The sequence below is a fragment of the Erpetoichthys calabaricus genome, chromosome 3, assembly GCF_900747795.2.
Source record: "Erpetoichthys calabaricus chromosome 3, fErpCal1.3, whole genome shotgun sequence".
NCBI lineage: Eukaryota > Metazoa > Chordata > Cladistia > Polypteriformes > Polypteridae > Erpetoichthys > Erpetoichthys calabaricus.
In genome coordinates, this window is record NC_041396.2 from 55,795,108 (window position 1) to 55,813,823 (window position 18,716).

The following is an 18,716-nucleotide window of genomic DNA, read 5'->3' on the forward strand; positions in this document are numbered from 1 at the left end:
CATTGCTTCACTGTTTTGGAGCCGTGATGGCCAGGACAATGTGAGCAACACACGTGAGAGGATGAGTGACTCACAGCACATGAGTGTACATGAACATCTCACCGCAACCCTGTTCAGCAGGCTTCTATGAGGGCAGTGCCTGAATGCAATGGCATCAGTTGTCGAAATAACGTAGACTGGGATTGCACATCATCAACATCCAGCCCTGCCCCATTGAATGGGATACAAAGAGGAGAGTGTCTGAACACGGCATTATCAGCTGTAGAAACTGGGATTGCTTGTTACCAAGGTCCAGGCCAGCGGTGAGGTGTCATTAGAACCACTGCACAGATGATTGGTGTTTGCATTTGAAAATCATCCCAAATTCTTTGTATATGCAAGTGTTAGATAATTAACTGGAATAAACATGCTTATTTGAATAACTTATATTTTCTAGTTTACTATTGAACTAGCCAATGTGTCCAGAAAAAATATAGTTGAGTAAACAAAGCCGTTTGTGTTTGACAATATTGCGAAGTAAAAGTAGACAGAACGCGGGGACAGATTCATATACAAACCTGACAATTTACAGTTTTCAGTTAAACTAACACATATTTCTTTGAGATATGGGAGTCTTTTCTGCAGGAATTGCATTTTCTTATTATAGATGAGGCACAATATAATGCCCCAGTGCCCATTGCTGTGGGCATTACCCTCAATTCTGGGACATCATAGTCTTGAACCAAGATGGACCAGGGCAAGTGGGCAAACAACCAAGACTTTAAAATCAAACCAATATCAGTTTATTGAGATAAAGAGACAAGGAGAAAACAACTGCTCCAAAAACTGTGCAAACAGTGCATGTAATTAAATAAGTCAATAAATAAATAAAACCATAAACACCATAATCTATGGTCCACCAGGCAGATGTGAACTGCCACTGTCAGCCAACATCTGCAGCTCCCACAGCCCTTTTTTGGATGCCACTGCATCTTGATTCTTCTACCTACTTCTTGTTCATTTCTTCTTGCTAGGCAGATGGGATCGTGGTGACGACCCTGAATCCCTAAGCAGCCCTCATTCGGGCACTTAGTTAAATTCACTCAGCAGGAACATCCCTTGCCCCTTATGCATTGGCCATGTGCTTCTCAGGGACCGTCTTCCCAACTGCCTGCTTCTGTTTGTTGATCTCTCTTTCTTATGTAAACCTCAGTTCCTCTTCTCTATTTGTTCTTTTTTGTTATTTGGCCCTTCTCTACTGTGTATGTTCCTTTTATACTGTCATTTGGGTGCAGGTGCTGTCCTCTCCCTGCTCTGAGGTGTGAATAAAGCACTTGAGTTACATGCTTGCATTTATATGTGAATTATTGATCAGCCAAGCACCCCAATCAACCTCAGAGCGGTCTGTACACCCACCCACACAAGTGCACCTGGACCCGTTTGGAGCCTGCACTTTCCGGGACTCGCAATTAATTTTTTTTTAAAATTGTGCTTCTCTATGGACCTCTAATCACAAATGTGTCAAAGTAAATTAAAGACATGCTATGTAACCATATTCATTAGCCAATCACAGAGTTTCCCAGATGTGGTTTGTCTTTTTTTCTAGCTCTGCGCTGCCTCATTGATGAGATATTTTAATCATAGGACTCTTACTCCTCGCCCCCTGCCTCTTATCCTTGGTCACAGCTATTAAATCCAAAGTAACAATGCAGCTCATCGAGTGGCTAGCAATGTAATGTAGTTGAAGGTTAAAATCAGGGAACAGAATGATTTGTTTAATTCAAATGGAAAAAATTCAGAGAGATTTAAATGAATTGCTTTGTTACATTTTGCTAAAGAACTTGTCCACTGCTCCCAAGGAGACTTTAAGTGAAGAGTGATGATTCACTCAGTGAAGTGGTTCCTTGGGGTAGCAAAACTTTTAATGAGGTATGTGAATGGGATGTAGGTGGCAAAGTGAACACAATGGACTTTGCAGCAGTGGAGTTAAAAAAGAAATCTTGGTTGAGGCCATGTGCTTTTCTCTTCAAACATTAGCAAAGAACATAATCAGGGAGAGGATTGGAAGTGGTGCACTGCTACAACTACTTGGAGGTCCTCATTAATGACAAACTAGAATGATCTAGCTACACAGAGGAGCTCTACAAGTAAGGGCAGGGCAGAATCTTTTTCTTAGGACACTCAGTATATTTGAATAGATAGAACTTTATTTGTCACAAAGGGGAAGCTTGGCTTTTTACAGAAGTTCTTTAAATAAATGAATACATAAATAGGCACATAGGTAAGTAAATAAATAAAGAAATATATACACACGCTTTGATCTGAACACACACAGAAATTACTATAAAGCAAGAAAACTAAAAAGACAGAAAAGTTGTGACTAGGAAGCTACCATCCCATTGAAGCTTTATGCATATGTATTGCTGTTGTTATAAAGAAGCCTGAGAAGCGTTTCCTGACACACATCTGCTGAATAATTTGTTGGCTGAAAGTACGCAGTGTTAGTGTGTCAGAGAAGATTTGCAGTATTGTTCATAATGACACTTGGTTTTGTTTTAATTCTTTCCTTTGTTTCGACCTCCAGGAGGTTGAGAGTGTATCCCTTAATGGAGTCTGCCCTTTTAATGAGCTTGTTGATTTGATAGATAGATAGATAGATAGATAGATAGATAGATAGATAGATAGATAGATAGATAGATAGATAGATAGATAGATAGATAGATAGATAGATAGATAGATAGATAGATAGATAGATACTTTATTAATCCCAATGGGAAATTCACATTCTCCAGCAGCAGCATACTGATACAATAAATAATATTAAATTAAAGAATGATAATAATGCAGGTGAAAAACAGACAAAAACTTTGTATAATGTTAAATGTTAACATTTACCCCCCCGGGTGGAATTGAAGAGTCGCATAGTTTGGGGGAGGAACGATCTCCTCAATCTGTCAGTGGAGCAGGACAGTGACAGCAGTCTGTCGCTGAAGCTGCTCTTCTGTCTGGAGATGATACTATTTAGTGGATGCAGTGGATTCTCCATAATTGATAGGAGCCTGCTGAGCGCCCTTTGCACCAGCCCAGAACACCACAGCATAGAAAATCGTATTGGCCATCAAAGAGTTATAGAAGATGTGAAGGATGTCACTTCCCATATTTAAGGTACACAGTCTCCTAAGGAAGAAGAGCCTGCTCTGCCCTTTCTTATATACAGTAAAACCATGGATTGCGAGTAACTTGGTCTGCGAGTGTTTTGCAAGACGAGCTAAAATTTTTAATAAAGTTTAACTTGATAAACGAGCGAGGTCTTGAAATATGAGTAGTACGTATACGCTTTGTCTGCCGAACGTCATGTGATCACAACTGAGGTGATTGTTCTTTGCTCTCTCTCTCGCTCACTAAAGGATTGTGGGTAATCATCTCCCATTCTCAGTCTCAGTCAGCATGCCTCACTTATATAGTCAACATCCGTAGGAGCGTATACTGTTTATAACGTGTTGTAACGTGTGAGTCCCTGTCTTGTACCCCAAAACACGAAGCTGAGTCTCACTACTTTAGCAGCACCAGCTTTATTCAGCTTGAAACAGGAACAGCATGGTTATTTATTATAGCGGGATCTGCCACTCTCCTATACACAGACACAGCAGTCAGGCAGGGTCATGGCCAGGTTGGTGGCCAAGTAATAATGTGCCTTTCATTTATAATGTTCCTTGTATCACCCACAACATGTCCGCGATCTTTTCGGATTTGCTTTTACGGTGAACTGCTACAGTGCTGGGAGCCTGCAGTTGCTTCAGAACGCTCTTCCACGTGTCGTCCCATTGGGTAGAATCCCAAAAGACTTTAGAAACCGTCCTACACAATAACTCTCCTCTCTCTCGTCTCCCTCACACCAGCCATGATTCTTTTCAAAGGTAAAGTGCAGGTTAATTTGTTTGATGTATTTTACTTTATATTTTGTATTAATCATTTTTATATGAATAGTTTTGGGTTGTGGAACGAATCATCTGAGTTTCCATTATTTCTTATGGGGAAATTTGTTTTGATTTACAAGTGCTTTGGATTACAAGCATGTTTTCGGAATCAATTATGCTCACAATCCAAGGTTCCGCTGTAGTTCCTCTGTGTTCCAAGACCAGTCCAACCCTGTCATTAATGTGGACCCCCAAGTACTTGTAGGAGTGGACCACCTCTACATCCACTCTTTGAATAGTGACTAGACATAAAAGGCTCTTTGATGCGGCGAACGTCAATAACAGGTTCCTTGTTTTTGCTGATGTTAAGATGGAACTAAATCTCTTTGTACCAAGAAACAAACTTCTCCACCTGACTCCTGGGCTCCATCTTATCCCTTTTATCAATATACATACTAAGTGTAGAATCATCTGAGAATTTCTGGCATTTGACATGACCTGGAGTTATATTTGCAGTCGAAGTTTTACAGAGTGAAGAGAAAAGGAGACAGGACTGTTTCTTGTGGTGTTCCAGTGTCACTCACATCCGTTTCAGAAACACACTCCTCGAGTGTCACAAACTGCAGTCTGTTTGGAGCTATCAATTTAGAGAAAATTGAATTTACTTCAAAGACAATTATTAGCTTGTTAGGGGAAATCATTGAACGTGGGGTAGAAGGATGAGATTATGATACTGGAAAAACAGCCTTTAGATGCTTTCATTAACCTCTTGGGCTGAACTTCAGAGGAGCTGTGTAGCATTACAAAATACTTCTGAGTGTGTTCAACTATTTTTTTTTTTTGATGTGTGTAAAACTGCCACTGTCAAGTAGAACCATGTCATCTTCAGACTGCAGTGTTTCAAAAATATCTGGAAGAAAGACCAGGTCTGGCATTGGGGCATAAATGAACTTAGTCCATGTCTCAGCTATATTCCTGGGGCGGTCAATAGTCACTCAAATTGTTTGTACATGTGCTAAATATATTTTGATATGCCCCCAGTATTCATGTTTTACAGTTCCCGTACAAGTCAGGAACCAACTCTAGAAAAAATACTGATCACTGTAAATAGCGCTTACTCACACTCACCTTTAATGGGTCCAGCAGCCAGAATGATTCCTGGGCCCTGTGCCCTACCAAAGGATAACAAAGTGCCCTTAACCCTCACCCTCACTTCAGCATTCTAATTAGTGGGGGTCGGAATTACCAGGGATCCCACCATACAGTATTATCCTGATCAGGATAGGACTCAGTGTCAGGATACAATAATACTGCATTTTTTTCTATGACAAGTAATAATTCTTTGCATTTATATAGCACTTTTCTCACTACTCAAAGCACTCAGCAATTGCAGGTTAAGGGCCTTGCTCAAGGGCCCAACAGAGCAGAGTCCCTTTTGGCATTTACGGGATTCGAACCGGCAACCTTCCGATTGCCAGTGCATATCCCTAGCCTCAGAGTACTCCTGTCAGCAGGAGCTGGAGAGAAAGCATTAGTTTGTAGAGTACTGGAGTCAGTCAGTCAGTCATTATCCAACCTGCTATATCCTAACACAAAAGTCACGGGGGTCTGCTGGAGCCAACACACGGCGCAAGGCAGGAACAAATCCCGGGCACGACAGCAGACCACCGCAGGTGTACTGGAGTGTTTGATTTTAATATTACAATGTGTGCCAATTGCATGTTTTATAGTTACCTTTACCTGAACTTAAATACTTGACTTAGATGTAGAGGAGGCATTTGGTATTGAAATATTTTTGAAATACTCTTTGTTATGCAAGTACCAATAAAATGCATTGCTTTTACAGTCACAAAGATGGCACACCACTCACAGCAACACTTTTGTAGATATTTTATTCACCCCCCCTCACCCATTTCCATTAGCTATCAGGCTACAAGGGGCTAAAGGTAGACCTGTCCTTTCATAGGGTGCAAGGGCTCTTCATAAACAACAAAGTCACAGGCACTGCCCTAAATTTGCAAGCAGTAGTGCTAACCACAATGCATCCAATACGGCTCTAACAAATAACCAGCCCATCTTTATTTTATATAGTGATTTTCAATGCAGAGATGTGCACAGAAGGGTGGCTATGGTGGCTACACTCTTTTTTGTTTTACCTTAGCTGGTCCAAGCACCCTTTTCTCTTGTTAGTAACAAATCATTTCCTTTTTTATGTTGTAAGAAACAAAGAAAAATCAGCAATAACCAATGTGCCTTGTTAAAGCAAGGTTGGCCTACAGCTAACTATCACATATGAAAAAATGCATGGTCTATGATAATTATTGATATTAGGTCCATACATTTTTTTAATAATTATCTGTGTGCTGGTGGTGTTATGATCTTATAGTGCATAGGGTAGCTGTGATGTCTGTGCACAAGCCGCACACTTTCACTTACCCTAAAGTTTTCAAAACATATTAGAGGTCTATCTAATAACTCTCTTACACAGTGCACAACATTTTCTGCCTATCAACTCAAGCACATTACAACCAAGCAAAACATCGTAAAGCTGCTGACGTCTGCATATGTGAAGAAAGCAGAGGGTCTGATCTTGTGTTAGGGTTTCAGACTGGATGGTACCCCTCAAGCTCAGTCAGGTCGGGTCTGCTGACAGAGCTGAGAAGATTTAATTCTGCATACAACCCCCCAAACTGCAGCGCCCAAGCAATGCTTGGTATGTTCAAGGAGTTTAATGCTGATTTAGCATATCCCACGCTGTTTCAAGCGCTGTAATTCATTGCCACTTTCCCATATCAGCACAACTGCTAAAGGACATTTTTTTTTCCAAACTCATTTTGGTTAAAGCCAAACTTGACAAGAGCGGCTGTCTGATCTGCAGATTCTGTCAAAAAAGATCTCACTAGGAACAAAGATAAAGGCATTGCAAGCTATCAAAATATGGGTCCGAAAAGAAAGATTTTGCCATAAAACCCAAAAGCTGACAAAACCCATTTATATTATTTTTATTTTGCTTTTATGATACTGAGATATTTTAATACATGTCGTGTATACCAAATCATTAATACATGGTACCTAAGGCGGTGGATTAGAATAATTTTGCTTTTCCTTGCTGAAACTCTAATAGTTTTCTCTGGTCCCAAATGATCAATCAGTTCTAGTGGCTTTCTGAGTTTTTGACCCACAACAGGCACTTTAAGCAGGTCTTTAATTTAAAATGCTGTAATGTGAACTTTAATGTTAAAATGGTATATCATGGAAGTAGATGGGAATTCTGTCATTGGCCCTTTCATGTTCTTATGATGTGTTATATTAGGAAGATTAAGTAAATGCACAGTGGAAGGGGTGGCGTGCCTTTTCAGATAAGCTAACATAATCAGGAATCAAACATTTTTTTTTTTGCCTAAGTTGTGAATGTTATAATGCCCTTGAAGGTTCATGCAAATTACACCTGAAATTGATTAAACACAGTGTGAGTGCCACGGAGGACAGCCAGGCATCCCAGCTGGATGACAGCGTGACCTCTGGGCAAGATGGAAGGTGCCAGGGGATGGATGGACAAGCAGAAGTTGGTGGCCTGGAGAAAGTTCTATCCCCCATTTGTTTGGTGTCATTGATCCACTGAAGGCATCCCAGCATGGACACCCGCAGGGATTTGATGGGACCTGGAGTCCGAAAGTACAACCTGGTTGGGGTACCTGGTAGCCACAAGAGGGTGCTGTAGGAGGAGGACTGCTCTGGTTCTCAAGCAACCCAGATGTGCTCCCCACACGTCATACCACGTCACAGGGAGCTGTTCCGGGTCCAATATAAAAGGAGCCTGCTGTCTTACCTCAGGAAGTCAGAGTCGGGAGGTGGAAGGAGAGGATAGAGTTTTATTGTTTGTATGGTTATTGGCTATGCTTCATTATTCAAAGTGCTTGGTGAATTAAAAAAATCCTTTATTCGAATTCATGACTGTTTTGCATTATTAGTTCTGGGCTTTGGGGCTCGGTGGCTTCCCTACTGGTTACATCAGAAGTAAAAGTGGGCATTGATTCATATCCAGGAATAAAATGTAGGAAACTCTGTCCCAACAACTGTCCCTTCTCAGAAGGTCTGTGCAAGTCTCTGTTTAAATGTCACACCATTCCAATACAGCAATTATTACGTATACATAGTGAAACTGTTTACTGGTATTTTTTACAGCTGGAGCACATGGCGATTCTTGCTCAGCATTGCACACTATGTCAGAGGAAGAAATGGAACCAGCAGCCCTGTAGAACAGAGTCTGAAGCCTTTACCACTATGCCACACTTCCAAACAAGAGAGGTTTCAGGTGGGAGCAAACCTCAAGCGTGTATTTTTAGATTTGAGAAGCAGAAGGCTTTGAATACAAATGAGGCCTCAGAACATACCATTTAACTCTGAACTGTTTATACTATATAAAAACAAACTCGCCTTACTATATATACTGTTAGATCCAACAAATATTTCGGGGTCAGTGATGGCTGTTGATGGGGCAAAGGTTTTAGTGAAGGTGGCACCATTATAAAAGTCCAATTTCCACTCTGTCTGATAAATGTTTAGGATTTAAGAATCCCAACTGGAGACCTGAGGTTTACGTGTATAGTAGTGCTAGAAAGTTTGTGAGCCGTTTAGAATTTTTTTAATGTCGGTATAAATATGATGATCTATGTGATCAAATTTTTATGTACAACGTAAAACTAGATTAAGAGAACCCAATTAAACAAATGACACAAAAACTATGTACTTATTCATTTAAAATCATACCATTTTCTAAGCCCATCTAATCCTGAGCAGGGTTGTGGAGGGCTGCTACCTATCCCAGCAAGCATAGGGTGCAAGACAGGAACAATCCCGGTACAAGGTGCCAGTCCATTGCAAAGTGAATGCATTTAGCACACACCACACTCACACAAACCAGGGACAATTTAGTGTCACCAGTCAACCTAACTTGCATGACTTTGGACTATTGGAGCAAACTGGAGCACCTGCAAGAGACCCATGCAGACATGGGTAGAACATGCTGACTCCACACAGGGAGGACCCAGCATGTGAACCCTTGTCTCCTTACTGCAAAGCAACAGCACTATCACTGCACCACCATGCTGCCCTTGTCCATTTATTTATTTAGAAAAATGTTCTGATGTTATATATTTGTGTGAGAAAAAGTATGTGAATCTTTGCTTTCAGTAACTGGAGTGGCCTTTAGAAAAATACAGAAATAACCTCAACTAAGCATTTCAAGTAACTGTTGATCAGCCTTAAACATCAGCTTGGAGGAATTTTAGCCCATTCCTCCTTGTCTGAAATGCTGCTTCAGGTCCTTCCACAACATTTCTATAGGATTAAGATCAGGACTTTGACTCACCCATTTCAAAACTTCACATTTCTTCTGCTTCAACCGTTCTTTGATAGAACATGTGTGTTTAGGGTCATTATCTTACTGCATGACCCACTTTCTCTTGAGCTTCATTTTCCCATAGAATTTGCTGGTACAATTTCAGAATTCATAGTTCCATAATGATGGCAAGCCATCCTGGTCCAGGGGCAGCAAAGCAGTCCCAAATCCTGATATTGCGACCACCACATCTCACATTTGGGATAAGGTTTTTAAGCTGGACTGCTGTTTTTTTCTTTTTGCCGAACAAAACTTGTCTCATTCAAGCTAAAAAGTTCTATGTTGGACTCATCCGTCCACAGAACATTCTTTCAGTAGCAATGCTGTTCTTGCACAGTAGTGGATTTCCTGCCATTCACACCATTGTTGTTCAGTGTTCTTGTCATGGTGGACTCATAAATAATGACAGCAGCCAATGCAAGACAGGCCTGTAGATCCCCAAGCTGTCAGACTCCTTAATACCAGGCTGCCCTCTGGGATCTTCCACATGGCCTCAACCACCTCTAAAAACAGAACTTTTATACATGCGAACCACTGTCCTGCAAAGACAAATGTGTATGTAGAAAAAGAACTGAAAATCTCATACTGACCTTTAAGTATTTTGACACTCTTGTTATCCTTCTGCTGTGAAACATTCTGACCTGTCCTTGTTTACGCATATCTTAAACAACTATTATCATACATAATTTCTGTATTATCTATGCCTAATATTTATTATTTATTTATTTATGTATTATATTACATTCAGTATCTATTGACTATATTTATGTATCTAGATTGCAAATGTTCATATTGCTTACTACACATCAATATTGCTGCTACTTCTTTGTCTTGTCTTTGCACAATGTCTTCCCTTGTTTGTGTTTTAATTTTAAATTTTAATTTTTAATTCTATTTTTAATTCATTATTGCACTTCATGTTGTTACACTGTGGACCTTGAGCTTCGCAATTTCGTCTATCTGTATACTTGTGTATAGTTGAGATGACAATAAAGTTCGCTTTGACTTTGACTTAGACATTACCCTGGTGTTCCTTGTGAACTCATGGATTATTATATGCCTTGCTCTTAGATAAATAGATAGATAGTGTGTTACCCAGATGGGGGTGGTACCCAGCCGGGATGCCCGAGAAGATCGGAGGAGGGCTTGTGCCTCCTCCAGACCTCAAGGGGGCGACCGCCCTGGGGGCCGTGGGTACAGAGCTGGGAAGCTCGACCCTGTAGGGGCCCGTGGTCACCGCCAGGGGGACCCCAATACCTGGAGGACCCTGGACCTCAGCACTTCCGCCACACCAGGAAGTGCTGGGGGGAAGAGGAACAGGCACACCTGGAGTACTTCCGGGGAGACAGCCGGCACTTCCGCCACACTAGGGCGTGTCGGTGGGAGATTGCCGGGAACACACCTGGAGCACATCCGGGTGCTTATTTAAAGGGGCCGCCTCCCTTCAGAGATGTACTTGAGTCGGGTGGAAGAAGGATAAGGTTTCTGGAGGAGAGAAGGAGGTGGTCTGAAGACAGACAAAAAGAGAGAGAGAGAGAAGGCATTGTGTTGGCCTGGACTGTTGGGTATTGGGGGTCTGTGAGTGATTTGTAAATATGGTACGCCTCAATAAATGTGTGTGGGGTGATTACAACGTGTCTGCCTGTCTGTGTCCGGGTCAAGTTCCACAATAGATAGATAGATAGATAGATAGATAGATAGATAGATAGATAGATAGATAGATAGATAGATCAATCGAACGAATGAACGAACAAACAAACTTAATTTGTCCCCTGAGGAATATTTTATTTTACAGAAGCTCTTTAAATACATAAGTAAGAAGTACTGCAAATAAATACATAAATATACACACACACTTTGGTCTGAACACACACTGGAATGACTACAAAGCAAGAAAATTTGAAAAACAGAAAAGTGAAATGATCTTTGTTGGTTTCTTTGTTTGCTGAATTTTCTCCACTCATACACGAGATGCCAGACAGTGGACTGGTGGAGTACAAACTCTTTAGAAATGGTTTTGTAACCTTTTCCAGCCTGGTCCTCAGAAGGCTCATTTTATCAAGACATGATGTACTTTGACAAAGATGTCTGGTGAAGATTAGACTTTGATAGTGAAGATCCAGATTTATGTTCTTTGAACAGAGCAGGACCTCCCGCACTTACACCTGATCCCCTTCAACTGAATTGGTAATCGTAGAGGTTCAAGTACTTTTTCACACACAAATGTGTAACATTGGATCATCTTCCTCAATAAATAAATGACGAAGGCTTTTGTGTCATTTGTTTAATTGGGTTTTCCTTCTGTAGTTTTAGGACTTATGTAATAATCTGATCATGTTTTAGTTCATATTTATGCAGAAACAGAGAAAATTCTGAAGGGTTTACAAACTCTATTGGTCCACTGTAGTAGGAAATGAAAGAATTCTTTAATTATATATTTTTTATAATCTGTACTTTTAATGCAAGCGATAGTAGACAGTGAACACACAGAGAAAACTTTATGACTTACATAGCTACTGTAGTTACAGCTTCCACTGTAAATTGTATTCATCATATTTTGTTTGTTTAAGTCACAATTCACAGTGTATTTCAAAATATTATGCAAAAATGCATAGGCTGCTATGACTGAATATTTTTAACTGGACAGACATAGTTATAGTGCTGCGGTGGGCTGGCACCGTGCCCGGGGTTTGTTTCCTGCCTTGCGCCCTGTGTTGGCTGGGTTTGGCTCCAGCAGACCCCCGTGACCCTGTGTTAGGATATAGCGGGTTGGATAATGGATGGATGGATGGATAGTTATAGTGCATGTTGCATCTTTCAATATAAATGCAAATCCACACCATCATCCACCCCCTTACAAAAATTTCAACATAATCAAAAGTATGTTGTAAATATGCCCATTGTACTTTCTAGTTCATCCCGGTATGTATCATTGCTGCATTTTTATTTGCCCTTTTGATGTTTAATAATAATAATGAATTTCATTCATATAGTGCTTTTCTTGCTACTCAAAGCACTTTGCATAGAGAGAGTGGAACAACTTCAACCACCAGCAATGATACGATGGCAGCCATTGTGGCACCAGTACACTCACCAAATATTAGCTATTTGGTAGTGAGAGAGAGCCAATTAGAGACATGGGGTGATTAGGGGATCAGACTGGAAGGGGCCATGACTGGCAATTTAGCCAGGACATCTGAAAACTCTACTGTATTTGAAAGATGCCCAATAAGGGATTCAGAAACTCAGTTTTAAGTCTCATCCGAAAGACGGTGCTAATTATAACACACTATCACTGCACTGGGGCATTGGGATCCACACACAGACCACAGGATAAGCGGCCCCTGCTGTCCTCACCAACACTTCTTCCAGCAGCAACCCAAGCTTTTTCTAGATGGTCTCCCATCCAAGTATTGGAAGGGCCTGAACATGCTTAGCTTCAGGTGGAGGACTTGTTCTGAAGCCCAAGTGGTGTGGCTGCTGAAGATAATGTACTCTCTGCCTATTTTGATCCTGTTTGCTTTGTAAATCACCCTGTAATGATGTATGTGATTTACATGCATATTTACTGCAGATATTTACTTGTTTTGTGATAGACATCCAGGGCTTATTCATGCCTTGTGGCCAATGCTGCAAAGGAAAGGCTCCTGCCAGTTACAACACTGAAATGGATGAAGCATGTTTGAGAATATTATATGTTATATTTACGGTATATTGTTTACTGTTACCTTGGGGCAGCACAGTAGTGTAGTGGTAGCATTGCTGCCTTGTAGTAAGGAGACCAGGGTTCAGGTCCTGGGTCCTCCCTGCGTGGAGTTTGCATGTTCTCCCCGTGTCTGCATGGGTTTCCTCCGGGTGCTCCGGTTACCTCCCACAGTGTAAATAAAAGACATGCAAGTTAAGTGGATTGGCAATATTAAATTGGCTCTATTGTGTGTTAGGGTGTCTGTGTGTATGTGTGTGTTTGTCCTTCAATGGATTGGTGCCCTGTACAGGGTTTGTTCGTGCCTTGTGCAAGCTGGGATAGGACTCCAGCACCCACCGTCACCCTGTTCGGGACAAAGTGGTTAAGAAAATGACTGACTGTCATTTTAAATCTTACCGAAATAAACTTCTGTTAAATTAGGTTTTATACAATTAAAATCGAATAGAACATCTATGAAATAACATCAGGGTTCCAAGGCATGCATTCTCTCAGCATTTCTTCTGCTCTTAGTATCTCAGCCTCTTTTGCCGCTTATCTTCTCCTCTGAGGCTTCTGTGATAGCTGCTCAGTGGCTCATTCAGTCCTTGTCAAATATCACTTCTTCAGTGAATATATAGTGGGTGATCTCAGCTCTGGCCATTAGGATTCCATGACAGTCTTTTAAATAGAAAAATTGCCCACTTTTTGGAAGTATTACAAATTATAACATCAGCTTTTTTGAAATGGTAATTTTAAAAAAGTGAGAAAATAATATTGCAGTGCTCCAATGACACATTCAAATTATATTAAATTACATCTTTGGATGGCAGTATTAAAGAAAAGCTTAAAATTAACCGATTTCTTTATTTTTTTTACATGCATATATAAAAGTGAATTATATACTGGCTTTGGTCTTTGAGTATTGCTTGAGAGGAATGCTTAAGAAGCATTGTGCACTGTTGAAAGGCGCTCCTACATTTTAAATGGATTTTGGCACTCTTACTGTTAAGAAAATAATGCTTGAAAGCGCTATAGTTTTTCAAGGTCCCCTGGCAGTGTTGCCATGGTTACGGCAGTTTCCAAGCGATAAAAGCACTGCAGAGCCATCACACTCTTAGCTGTGATATCCCTAGGTTAAATGGAGAAATAAAATGGCTCTGCAGTCATTAGTGTTTCGGGACAGGCAGGAGGCGCCATCTGCTGGAAGTCAGATTACATGAGGATTTTTCTGACCCCATTTGTTCCATGCATGTTACAAGCATTTCCATTCATTGAAAATAAGACAATCTTACAGCATCTATAGGATGATTTGCTAGATTTCATCTACATCTTTAAAATAAGAACAGAAGTATCAAATTTATAATAAATAGACATTTTAAATCAATGAATTATTGTATTTGTATTTAACTGGCTTCATTTTGTAAGGTAAGGTAAAATATTTCATTTATTCAAATTGATAAGAGTCTATTTGTTTGTAAAACACTAAAATGATAAATAAATATGCTTTGTTTTGCAGACTACAAGACGGTTGCCAAAGGGCATGGGGGCCACTAAGGTGTTCTTGGACATAAGAATGATCTGTCAAAGGGGAGAAGTGAGCAATTCCACATGCCAGTGTGGACACCATTATGACTAGGTTTGAGCAAAAATGATTTTAGAAACAGTAGTTAATGACTGGGGCGGCACGGTGGCACAGTGGGTAGCGCTGCTGCCTCGCAGTTGGGAGACCTGGGGACCTGGGTTCGCTTCCTGGGTCCTCCCTGCGTGGAGTTTGCATGTTCTCCCCGTGTCTGCGTGGGTTTCCTCCGGGCGCTCCGGTTTCCTCCCACAGTCCAAAGACATGCCGGTTAGGTGGATTGGTGATTCTAAATTGGCCCTAGTGTGTGCTTGGTGTGTGAGTGTGTTTGTGTGTGTCCTGTGGTGGGTTGGCACCCTGCCCAGGATTGGTTCCTGCCTTGTGCCCTGTGTTGGCTGGGATTGGCTCCAGCAGACCCCCGTGACCCTGTGTTCGGATTCATCGGGTTGGAAAATGGATGGATGGATGGATAGTTAATGACTGTGTAAACATGAACAGTTCAACTGCTGTTTGATCTGTCAGTGTTACTGATACTCTAATACAGGGGTGTCGAACTCCAGGCCTGGAGGGCCACAGTGGCTGCAGGTTTTCATTCTAACCCTTTTCCTAATTAGTGATCAGTTTTTACTGCTAATTAGCTCCTTTTCCCTTCATTTTAATAGCCCTGTTGTTAAGGATTCAGTCCTCTGAATGTATTCCTTTCTTCATTAAATGACAGCCAAACAGAAATGAGATGTGAAACGAGCCGATAGATGACCAGCTAAGCTGGGATTTCAAACTCCAATCACTTTCTTAATGAGAAGCCGATTCTTGCTGTTAATTAAACTCATTATTTAATTCCATGGCTTGTTGCTGCTCTCATTCTTTGTTGATTTTTCTGTTTTTTCTAAGAACACCGTCACCATGTTTTGGTGACCTGAGAGATCAACCTTACTGAGACCTTCACCTTTCTTTATTTTCAGATACTGTGTGATGGGCACAGGGGAGCTGGTCATGTAGCGCCTCGTTTTGTGTCTCATTATTGTTTGGCTGCTAATTAAGGAAAAAGAGACGACTAAGGGGCCTGAGTCACGTTAATTAAAACTAAGGCAAAAAAAGTTAATTAGCAGAAAAAAACAGGTCACTAATGAAGAAGAAAGTTAGAATGAAAACCTGCAGCCACTGCGGCCCTCCAGGACTGGAGTTCGACACCTGTGCTAATACATTCAGGAGCTTTCTGTTCCAAATAATGATTTTTATGAGGAGTGCTCTATTTTAGTCCATTAGTAATTCTACATCAGAGTACTGACTACAGACCAGTGACACATCTCACATCATGAAAACCTTTGAGAGACTGGTCCATAACTATGTGAATCTACTTGCTGTGGACCACCTAGACCCACTACAGTTTGCCTGTCGGACAAAGATAGGAGTAGAGGGTGCAATTATTAATCTGCTCCACGAGGCTTATATTCACCTGGACGAAGCTGGCAGCACTGTGAGGATTATGTTTTTAATTTCCCCAGCAACTTCAATACCATCCAGCCATCCCTTTTAAGGGGTAAACTCAGAGATATTCTGGTGCATGAGCCTATGGCGTACTTAACAATGGACTGTCTGTCAGGCAGATCGCAGTTTGTGAGACTCGAGGACAATGTTTCTGATACAGATATGATCAACACAGGAGCAGTACAAGGAACGGTCTGGTCTCCTTTTTTCCTTACTCTGTACACCTCCAACTAAAAATATAACACCAGGTCATGTCACTTGCAGAAATTCTCAAATGATTCTGCAGTTATGAGGTGTATTTATAGAGGGGACAGGACAGAGCGTAGGAGTCAGGTGGAATGGCCTGCATTTTAACATCAACAAAACCAATGGGCAGGCTATTGACTTTCACCACACCAAGAAGCCTGTATGTCTGGTCACTATTCAAGGAGCTGATGTAGAGGTGGTCCACTTTTACAGTTACTTGGGGGTCCACATTAATGACAGGTTGGACTGGTCTTGGAACACAACGGAAACATATAAGAAAGAACAGAGCATGCTCTTTTTCCTTAGGAGACTCTGTTCCTTTATTGTGGCAAGTGACATCCTTGACATCTGACTCCGTGTTGTCCAGTGCGATTTTATATGCTGTGGTGTTCTGGACTGGTAACATCACTTCAAGAGAGGCCCTCCAAATCAATAAGCTAATTAAAATGGCAGGCTCTGTTATGGGATGCACTCTGGACCACCTGGAGGTCGTACCGAAGGAGAGTATATATAAAAAAAAAATCTGAATGTCATTATGTACAATGCTTCACATCCTCTCTGTGCCACACTGACACTGAGGACTTTCAGCCAATGAATTGTTCAGCAGAATTGTGTCAAGAAATACTATGGGGCTCCTTTATGCCAACAACAATACGTCTGCATAATGCCTCACTTTGACTGCGACAGCCAAGTCAGATATTTTCTTTCTTTTTAATTTTCTTGCTTTATAGTCATTCTGTTATGTGTATTTATTTATTTGGTTAGGAACTTCACTTCACTCACCAAGTCCCTGGCCTGCGCTACGTGCTAGCCTCTTTGCGGTTCTGCTGCTCGCATTATGGGGATGCCTATGTACAATTTAAACAGATTTTGATTTTCAATGGATTGTTACATATGCATCAACGCAACGTATAACTGCCCATGATTGAATTTTGTTTCATTCCCTCTATTAAATAATACGACTTTTTTGAATGTTTGGCTCTGAGATTTGTTAATTGTCTTTGCAAAAGCTATTCTAACCAGAAACTGGTAACGTTATAATACGAATGGCATATCAAGATCTCTTTTGCTGTCTAATGTTATCTGTGGAAGATGTACTACATTACCTTTCTTGGATACATCCTTCTTTCTACAGTAATTTGTGTGTTGTAAGACCGAACGTTGTTAACGGTTGTAGATATTCTTTGTGATACTGTTGTTGTTTTCATCTTCCGCACAATCACCACCAACTGTTTCAGCATAGTCTATTGATATGCATTTAACCAAGTTGTTGTGTAACCGTTTGACATTTTTGGATGCATTTAACCAATTTGATGTGTAAGGAACATTTTTGGCATTAATTTGTTTCACTTCCTTTTTTCTCAGTGCTAGGATTGTGCTTGTACTCATTTTTTATGTTGATAACCCTTCATGATGAAATTCTTCAATAAGAGTTTAACATAATACGTCATCTTTAATTGGGAACTTAAAGTGAGGAAAACGTTAAAATGTATAAGAGCTAAGAAAGCTGGAAGTGTGTCTGACAAAGCATTCACATGAATGAGAGGACTGTGGTCTTGTTTGAAAATGTTTGAGAGGACGGTGTGACTTGAAAAAATCTCAAGGCAAAACTCTCGTCTCGCGGGACTTGAAAAAATCTCTCTTCCAAAAAGTCTTGTCTCCAAAAAGTCTTGTCACGTTGAAGGATTTCTTTATATACAGTAATAGAGAGATTTATTTATTTATTTATTTAAAGATATTCTGTAACAAGACAACTTTCCTCTGGGGACAAAAAAAGTTCTATCTATCTAAATGAACCGAGTGTCCTTGTATAGCTCCTCTGTGTTGATTGATCATTCCAGCTTGTCATTAACAAGGACCCCAAGTATTTGGAGCAGTGCGCCATCTCCACATTCACTCTCTGAATATGTTCTTTTCTAGTTTTTTAAGGGAAAAACACATGGCCACAACCAAGATATATGTTGATGTTGATATAGCTCCTTCCTATGGCACCCATTGTGAAAACCCCCATGACCTTATCTACAGATGGTACAGCTAGACTTGTCAACCCAGAACATGTTAAGGATACAAGACTTGAGCTTAGGTATTGAACATGGATTACTTTAACCAGGCAGAATGGTGGACATCAGGAAAATTCAAAAATAGTGAAAGCAATAGCGATAATCTTGGAAATTTAAATGACAGTAATATAGCAGATAAAAACTCCATTCTAGGACAGCCATTAATACAAATGGGAACTACTTTCGAACAGACTAGCTCAAATTTGTTATCATTACTGGTATTAAAATCTGAAAGGAAGCTTGCTTTGTTAGTTATTAACTAGCTAACTTACTTTTCAGCTGGGGAAATAAGTCCTCACCAAGGATATCTGTGTGTCATTTATCAATGGTGGCATGACAAAAGAGTTGTGACATATGTGCGCCG